Raw genomic sequence first — 9510 nt, 5'->3', positions numbered from 1 at the left:
GCGGATGCCGAGGTAGCCACTGATTCAACTTCATTCCACTCAAAAGGCTCAGGCTTCTCAAAGGCAACTCTCTCAACTTCTGCATCCGCAACTGATCCTGCTGGAACAAGAACCTCTACAGCAACTGCTACAGGTCTCGCCTTTCTCCCTCACTCAACTCAGTCCGAGCCGAGCGGCTTTCGCACCGCGTAGTAGGCATCGTCACCTCCGTCGAGCAGCTTGAGCACCTCGGAAAAACTCTGTGATCGCTGACTCTTGTACTTTCTTCTTCAATGGAAGACCTCTGGGGGGCCGAGACTCTGTGTGCTGTGCCTCTTTGTCCTCGGTCTGCCTTATCCTTTTTCAGTGAAAGAGGGTGAATTCAATCATTCATCATGTGATCGCGCTCAAAAGTCAAATGGGATTTTTCTCAGTCAATCCAGAGAAGCCTTTGCTTTGATGAGTGAATGAACTCAGCTCTTTCTTCCTATGCTCTCACCTTGGGATTGTAGTGAAATTGGTCAGAGCACCGCCCTGTCAAGGCTCCAGCTGCGGGTTCGAGCCCCGTCAGTCCCGACAAAATCCAATCGTCAAAATCCTGCCCAAAAGACCGGTTATTAGAAATCTGATCACGTGGAACAAAGGAGGTATTTCATTCATTACACAAGGATCGGTAAATCCGGAACTGAAAGCCTTAAGGGTGGTCTTCAGTCTGCCGTCTTGAATGAATACCTGTTCATAGTAGAGAATCTCTCTTTGAAGCGAGAGAGTTAAGGAGAGCACAGAAAGTGGCGGGTTCAGGAGCCTCCTTGTGCCTGCGCAGTTGCTTTGATGAGGCCTCCCTAATAACCCTTAGTGGCTGATGAATCAGATCTTTCGGGCATGAGACCGAGCCCTTGTACGAGAACCGTCAGGCCTGATTTACCGCTACGTGGGGTGAGTAGGAAGAGTTGGTATGAAATAGACTACTTTAGAAAGGGGTTCCTTACCACCCTCAAGCTATGACTTTCAGTCTCCCCCATACTCATCAGTCTCGGGATCGAAAGAAGTATGAGTTTCCGCCGCTCTACCTAAAGGCAGGATCTTAGTGGGGACTCCCTCGAGTCTTCTTGAGTGGAAGAAAGCTACTTGAAACCGCGTGGAGTCTTTGCTGCTTAGTTGGAGTGAACTCGCGGGGGGGTGAATAGACTCTATCAGCAGAAGTCCCCGTTGAGTAAGAAGCCACTCGAGGGTTATCCCTTCAGGAAGAGGATCAGTACCATTATCTTCAGTAGCCTTTCTTCTTTAATTAAGCTAGGCAGGACCAGCTCTTTCTCTCGCTGGTCTTGCAAAGCGTAGATGATGAATATCCTTGATTATTCACTCTATTATCAATGAAGAAAGATTTCCACAATGCGCTGAAGGAGCAGAAAGGTAGGAAGCGAGGTCCGCGTGCCATGAGAAGAAGTGGAGTGAACTCGGAAAGATTTCGTGAGTTGATATTACAAAGTATATCGGTCGATCCCTCTTTTCTTTCAATGAGGGAGTTCGGGAACCTCGGAACTGTTCTCATTCATTCGATTACCAATCAAGAACAAGAGAAACTCCAAGAGCAGGCACAAGAACTGCAACCTCCACTTCCACAGCAACTGGAACAAGAACAAGGGACACTTCTCCTGCTTCCGATTCTGAAAGAGAGAATGACTCTGAATGTGCCCGCGTAGTGGGCTACGGCTCAGTCTAATTCCGAGAATGAATAATGGGGGGCCCGTCTAGCTTGGATGGAGATTGATGAGTCTAATGGAAGAAGGTAACTTCTCATTCCCTTTCTTTCTTTTTGCTTCGCATGCGTCCGTCAACTCCTTACTCCGCCCTTGGACTGATTTATTCTACCATATTCATTTCCTTGGACTGATTTTGACATATTCATTTCTTCTTTTTCTTAGCGAAATGAAGAAAATGCAAGGGCTCGACTGATAAGGAGAGCAAACCACTTTGTAGCAACTTTTCATGAAAAAGATGTAAAAATTTCTCTATTATCGTTAAATAGAAAGATTCGAAAAAGGACCATTTTGCAAGAAAAAAGACGGGAAAACGCAATGAAAGAAAGGATGAGTTGATCTCAGATCATTTGCTTAAGACATTCATTCAGAGATTGATCAAGAAAATCTCTTTTCTCTTTCTTTCTTAAGAGAATTTCTAGCTTAAAAAGACAGATTTCTCCTTTGTTCAATTGACTTTATCTCTTTTCTCTTTCTTTCTTACGAGAAAATCTATCTCTTTTCTTTAAAGATTTCTTTCTTTCATCCTCTTCATCTCTTTTCTTTCTCGATTTCATCCGATCATTCCCGCTCCTTCAAGTTCTAGAACTCAGTCGAGCCACTATTAATCCGCGTAGTAGAGTGATTCAGAGTTGAGTAAGTCACTTCAAAACCGTGGGATTCTCAGAATACCGGCTCATAACCCTCCTCTTCCGAAACTGAGACAGATTCCCTTGATGTAGACCCCACTAAATAGAGTGGACGATTGATCTTATGCTGCCAACGGCGTCCTATTGATCTGCCACTCTCTGATCCCGAACTCCTTCCCTAGGCTTGATCTTTTCTTCCATTATACTCTTGTAAAGCATATTCATATTCAGAGAATTCCCTTTCATTTAGTACTTCTTCCCCTAGCAAGGGATCATTACGTTTTCAGTTACCTCGTAAATGGCAGCTGGATTCCCTAGTTCCACATTTTATGAATGCAAATTCCTCTTTCGTAAATGGATAATTCTTCTTGCTTGAAGCAATAGGGAAAAGCGCGGTAGGGGGCCAAATCTTCGGCTTTCATACATATTATGTTATGGTGTGAAGTTCATATCAAAAATCAGGGACTTTCTAGATAGAAAGAGGCCCCGTGGGGGTCCTACTCACTTCTTCTTCTCTATCGGAGGATACTCTTAAGGACGGAGACCGGCATCTCCGGGACCGTGGTCCGCTAGTGGAGAGTGGGCGTCTGCTTTGATCAAAGAAGGTGAGACAAGAGACGAGACCCGCTACCGCTCCGTGGGACGAGAAATTGACTGACTCTCTTCTTATAGTAGATGGGGAATCTTTCTTATTCAATGAGATTTCGAATACAAGATCGAACTCAGGCGGATCCCATCTCGCTACGGAAAGAGAGAATGACCCTTGCACTCCTAACCCCAGGAGCCAACTCTGCAGCTGAAACTGGGTCCAAGGCATCCTTATCTTGGGCTTCGCTTCTTCTTCCTTTGGTCTCGACTGGTCTCTCTCTACTTTGTCCTGTCTACCGGTCCGTGCGTCTTTCATTCCGTGGGCTGAGAATAAAGCAAAGCTACTTAGTCTCCCCCCCTACTGACTCATTGGGAAAGCTGCTTCACACCGGTCCTTTACAGTCTCTCCTATTGGGAGTGTCTAAACCTTCCCCTCTTAATTGAGCCTATTCATACCTTCAAGAGAGCCGGATTCCGATCCAAGCATAACCTCGTCAACTCAGCAGCTCTTTCTAGGTCAAGAAAAATGAGATCTTGGTCGTATGATAACCTTTCCAGGATAGACTGATTCTCCTTCTACCCCCTCTTTCTTTGTTCTTACCTGTCCTTCCTACTAAATCCGAGTCCCAGGAATACAAGACTTCGGTAAAGCTGCATAAGGAAAGAAAGACCCTAATCCCTCGGTAAAGCTTCTTACTTAACCTAAGCTATCGGGATAGACTGAAAGAACTGATCATTCCCTAGCTTCCGCAACATCTGACGCAGGATTGATTCCTATTTTTCTTATTCATGAAAGAGATGAGGCTGCCTATTGGTCTTACCTATTCATACCTCGTTCACTCCTTCAAGCGGTTCCGAAACCTATTGGTCGAATTCTTCTTATTCATGAAAGAGCCACTTCCGATTTCAGTCACTTATTCAAGAGAGAGAGAGACTGACTCAGGATCTTCCCTTGCTGACTCTTCCCCTACTCTTTATCTGAGTTATTGCTTTTCCTGTCTGACTCATTCAACTTAGTGAGCGCTGACTGAAAGAAGGACGAATGACTCTTGAAGTTGCTGATAACCTGCCCCTAATAGGGAAAGCCGCTCCGGCACCCCTATCTTCTTGTTCGCGCGGACGATTGATCTAGTGATTTGACTAGTGGAGTAGGCCGCCTAATCCATAGGTTAGACCTTGAATACTAGAAGAGAGAATGAAAGCATCTGACGAAGAAAAGCTAATGCAAGAAGAAAAGAAAAAAAGAAACTTTCTCATCCTTCTTCATCCTCTTTTCTAAGAAGACTTGTCAGAATTACTAACTCCGCATCCTAAACTAATTGGGTTTACTGAGGCTAGTGAATACCTCCGGAATGATGACTCTAAGTCTTCCTTTGCCGATTTGCTTTTTGACCTTGTTTTGGGATCAAGATCGAGGAGTTGTCCGACTTCCATCCTTCTCTTGGTCTATTCATTTCCTCATCCTTAATTAGGACTTAGTTAGCCTTATTCATCAAGGTTCAGAATGCCGAAGCGGGGATCCGAAAGGTAAAGCTAAAGCTGATCTAAGCCCGATCCCTAATTAATGGGGAAAGGCAAATCCTTTTAGGTTCATTTGGGCATTTCCTGGTCGTCCCTTCCTACATCCCTTTCTCTTGTGCTTTCAAGGGAAGTCCTTCGTTGACTTAGATTGTGAATTCAGGAGAATCTCATTCATGATCTTCATTCCCAAATCATGAAATCGGGACGTACTCACTCGCCCCCGGATTTCTCGCCCCAGTGGAATATATGCCTTTTCCCTTCTTTCTCAGGTTAAGGTCTTTCTTTCTCTTTCATAGGGAAATCCTTGTTAGGGAGAAGTTCTTGAAATAGGTGAGAAGAAACCTACTTAAAAGAGAAAGCCTATCCTCTGAATCTTATTCGGCCAAGGGCTTTCTTTTCTCTTTCTGACTCCGATCATTCTTTGAGCCTCTTGAGGTTATGAATGAAAGAGCTGCTTCCTAGCTGATAATGGAACTACTTCTTCTGACTCTTTTCCTGACTCATGGAGTCATCTTATGCAATGACGGACTAACTAATCAGCCTTCTTTCTTTTTTTTGATGATGAAGCGCGTCGTCCTACTCATAGAAAGAAGACTTCCTTCTGAAACTGATCATGCTACAATCGAACTAGATCTTAATTCCCCTTCCTTTTCTTCTTATGCTGCCGCGCGAGCAAGCCCACCTCTCCTTGTTCCAGTTGCTTTCCTTCTTCCAGCTTGCTCTCTTCTCGAAGAGGAATCGGAAATAGTTTTGAAAAAGGGCTAGCTCTTTTCCTTGCTCATTAGTGATGATATTCCCTACCCGATCGATCTTTCTTTCTACTAAGCAACTGCTCTTTCCACTACTCTGCGACAGCTATTTCTGCAACAAGAGCTGCAACCCGCGACAGCCACTACTTGTTCATTGATTGCCGCTCCCTCCGTTAGGAGTCTTGACTCCTTTTCTCTGATTTTCTTAGAGAAATGCGCTTCTCAAATTCTTTGATCCTACGGCATCAAAATTCAATTCTTCTTTTAGTAGGTTTAGGAGAAAGAGGTTACGAAACCGAGACAGCGAAGAGTGAGAGGTCAGACTTCGTACTCTCCGATTGACTCATTTATCATTCCCTCAACACACGTAAGCCTACCTTTTAGCTGGAGGCGGCCGGCGTGTCCTATTGACTGACGAAAGTCCGTCTCTCTGATTTATGAGATTTCCCCCTTTAAGACCGGCCTATTCTGCTTGTTGGAATCCCCAGGGGCAGGGTTTCAGGAAGTTTGAACCTTTGCTCATGAAAGAGGAAAATCACAGGGGTGGCACATCTGAATATCAAGGTAAATAAATTCATCAATCAGGCTATTTATTTGCCGACGAATGAATAAGGAAGAGCGATGAAGAGAGGCAGCCTCTCCTTTCTGCAGCAAGAAAAAAAAGCAGCTACTGGTCTCACCTTTCGATACTGCTTTCATTTCAAGCTGAGGCTTCTGACTCATGAAAGAGAAAGGATCGAGCTTCCTACTCACGGATGAGAATAGGACTCTCTCATTCATGAAAGGGCGTCCTACTTTCTAATAGTGAAAGAGGTTATGATATTCATAGAATACCCTGCCCCGCCGATCCTTAGTTCAGTTACCTCGGAAACTGATTCCCCGCCACACCTATGCTATGCTTTCTGACTGAACCACTTGCTCAACCCTTATTCTACTAGGGGGGCAAGACTCCTATCCCAAAGCCTATCCTATCCTTTGTTCATTGACTCCTCTCGCTGTCAGCTGGAGCTGCTTCGATCCTGTCTTCTTCTTTTGACTGAATGTGCCGTACTTAGACTCGGTCGAGAAGCTTCTTTGCTCCGATCCTCTTCCGCGCCCTGCTTGGTCCCCTTCCCCTCTCCTGATACAACTCACTCGACTCAATGAAGGGTTAGGAATCAGTCGACTTATTCTAACCTCGGAAACTCAGGAAAGCATAGGAACCTCTTCTCGTCTTCTCAGGACAGCATAGGAAGACCTCTCCCTCGGTAAACTCTCTTCCTATGTTTACGGGAAAAGAGCCTGAAGGTTTAAGAGCATATCCACTGACTCAAGGGACGACTCATTCCTTTCTTAGTAGCTCTTCGGAAACATCCCTTTTTCTCAGCTGCTCCGAACCCAATTCCTATCGTCGACCCTAGACTCTCCCTGTCCTTCGTAGCTTGATTCTGCGGATCCAACTAAAGATGTGACCTTGCTTCTTGGAGTGACTCATGAGAAACTCTGATGCAAGAAATACCGGGGAATAACGAATAAGCGTACTCAGTTCAGTCTCCCTCTTTCAGTATGGGTCTCTCCTTCTGAAATAGAAAGATTTGCATGCTTCTATAAATCAAGGTCCAGGTGACTCACGTATCAATGTAGAAAGGATTCCAACTCGGCCAAGTCAACTGCACCTATGGGCCGGGAGCTTCCTTTGTGCCTCTACGGGCCTAGCCCTCTTTTTAGATATTATGTCTGAGACTTTTCTATTTGTTACGAGTTCAACAGCTTCCGATCCTTAGCAGGCATTGAATGAATAAGAGTCGATCAGCTGAGCTTATTCAAGAGAGAGAGATTCCCTTGTTAGGATAGTCGGACTTTTGACGGCTTAGTGGAATTCACGAATATGAGACTAATTAAGCTACTCCAGATGAGTCATGAAATGGAATATGAACCTCTGATTTTTTAGCCTACGGATTGAATATGTCCTTATCAATGAGAGGGTCCGGAGGTCTTCATAGTCCTCACTGCTTGAATTTCAAGAAAGGCGCAATTTGCGAATAAAGAGAAAAGAATATTGAAAGACGTAGAAGGAGGCTGAATGAATATGAGTTCCTTCCTTTGATCCCGCAAAGTCTTTGACTTGATTCTCAATGAGACCACTATCAGAATCTTTCTGAATTTGAGGAGTCAAGCTATCACAATGATAGAAGAGTTCTTTCGGTTCGGGTAGAATATCTCAACTCTTAAGAAGAGGGTGAAGATCGGAACCAGACCGCTCCGTGGGGGCAGGGGAAGACTCTGAAAGTAGCTCATCCCTTGCAGCCTCAGCAGCATAAGAGAAAGAGGCAGGGGAATGATCGATCTTTTTTCAGAAAGGCCGTTCATTAGTCAGAGGGTGCGGACCGCTGGCTTAGGCTTTCAGTCCGACCAGAGTCTCATCTCTCTCTTTCTCTTATTCATGAAACTGATCATTCTTCTAGCTTGACTCAAGAGATAATGAAAGATCTAATGATCATGACTCTTCCGCAAGAGATAATACGAACTGAAAGTTCTCGATCCGAGATTCTAACTCATCCTGAACCTAGGTCAGATTATTACTCTCAACAAAGGGCGAGGCCAAAGACGGCACTAAGAGCTAGAACCGAAAGACAAGGGCTTCCGCCATCTCTTGTTGATGAAATTGAATGCCAGTCCAGGAGTCGATTCTGATCATGAATGTCGTAGAACTTATTGCATCAGGGAATCTATGAATATCGGTAATTAGACTACTTATTATGCCAAAGGGTAGGCCTGAGACTCCTTTTATGCCAAAGGGTAGGGAGTTTCATAATAGAAGGTCTCCTTCGATCCCCTCTAAGAGTGCGTAATTCATTTCTCATCTAAGACCGAGACCGGGACCGACTGATTACCTTACCGGGGCTCAATGAGTGAGCACCTTTGGATCGATCCTCGGCATATAAATGAGAATATGGTGGGAAGTTTCAGTTCCATAAATAAATCAGTCCAAGAACAAGGCTCAAAGAATGATCGAGGAAGGAAAGTGGAATAAAGAAGAAAGTTTGAGATAAATAAAGAGGAAAGCCTAGACTGCCTTTTGACGATAAGAAATCAGTCTGCTCCGCGCAATCAATGAACAAGGGGAAAGAAAGAAGAAGATAAGTCGGCTAATATATAGGATGAAAGTAGAGAGAGAAGACAGGTAGTAGCTTTCTTACGAAAAGGGAATCCTCAAAGTGAGAGTCTTGGAAGAAGAGTCCGCGAAGCGGCCGATAGGTGCTGTTTCGGAAGCTCTCTCTCTTCCGGATTGACCAGATTGGATTTCATAGGCTAACCCTCCTCGTCAGCCTATCCTCTCTTTCATTCTCTCTTGCCGAAGAATAAGAAAGAAGAAGTACTATGATCAATGAAGATCCATAAAGAAAGAGGAATCAGTCCCAGTCTCTACGAGAAGCGAAGTCCAGTTTAGCTCTGAGTGAGGGATCTCAGGACCGAGTTGCCCACTAGACGGTGTCTTGCTCTGGTATTTCATGGAATGAATAAGAGTGAGATTTTCTCGAAGCCTAACTTTTAGACGACTTTGAGTTTCCTATCTATCTTTCCTATCGATCACACACACATATTTCATAAATAGCCCGATCATCCTGGTTTGAAGAGCATAGTCGGCGAATTTCAAAGGAATGATTCCTTTGGCAAAGGGGGTATCCGGGTCCCGGAAGCTTCTCGGCAGGGTCTTGCCCATTATCATGATCGGGACATTGACCCTTTGAAGGAAGGTCCGCTCGTATTTGGCATCGAGCCTGCACTCCTGTCCGTCGAGAAGGCTTAGAAGGGCCTTTGGGTTTATGCGCTGGTCCTCTTCCTTCTTATGGGATTCATCCGAGAACTCGTCCACGGCCCATAAGTCGAAAAAGTCATGAGCCCCCGAGAAAGAGAAAGATGGAATTGAGGAGACGGAGTGATAGAAGGAGAGAGAAGAAGCTCTTCTCTATCTTTCGACGACGAAAGTCGAATCGCACTCCTTCTTCTTATTATCAGTCTGAAAGTAGAAGCTTGAATTTCAAGAGAAGAGGTCAATGAACAAGGGAAGAAGGTTTTGATGATGAGGAAATCCTATTACATACTATTCTCAGAAATTGAGAAAGATCTTCCCCTTCTCTGAAGAGCAGTTCTTCAACTTATTTCATTGAATATCAGAGCTTGAATTAGATCTTGTGAATATCTTCTTATTAGTTTCGCCAGTTGATCTCAATTTCACTCATTAACTCGAATTTCAAAGGATTTTCACTAAATTCCCAATTGAGAAATTTCAAAATCATAATA

The sequence above is a fragment of the Cucumis melo genome, chromosome 2, assembly GCF_025177605.1.
Source record: "Cucumis melo cultivar AY chromosome 2, USDA_Cmelo_AY_1.0, whole genome shotgun sequence".
NCBI classification, from domain to species: Eukaryota; Viridiplantae; Streptophyta; class Magnoliopsida; order Cucurbitales; family Cucurbitaceae; genus Cucumis; species Cucumis melo.
The sequence above is the reverse complement of the archived record's forward strand: the minus strand, read 5'-3'. Positions refer to the sequence as shown.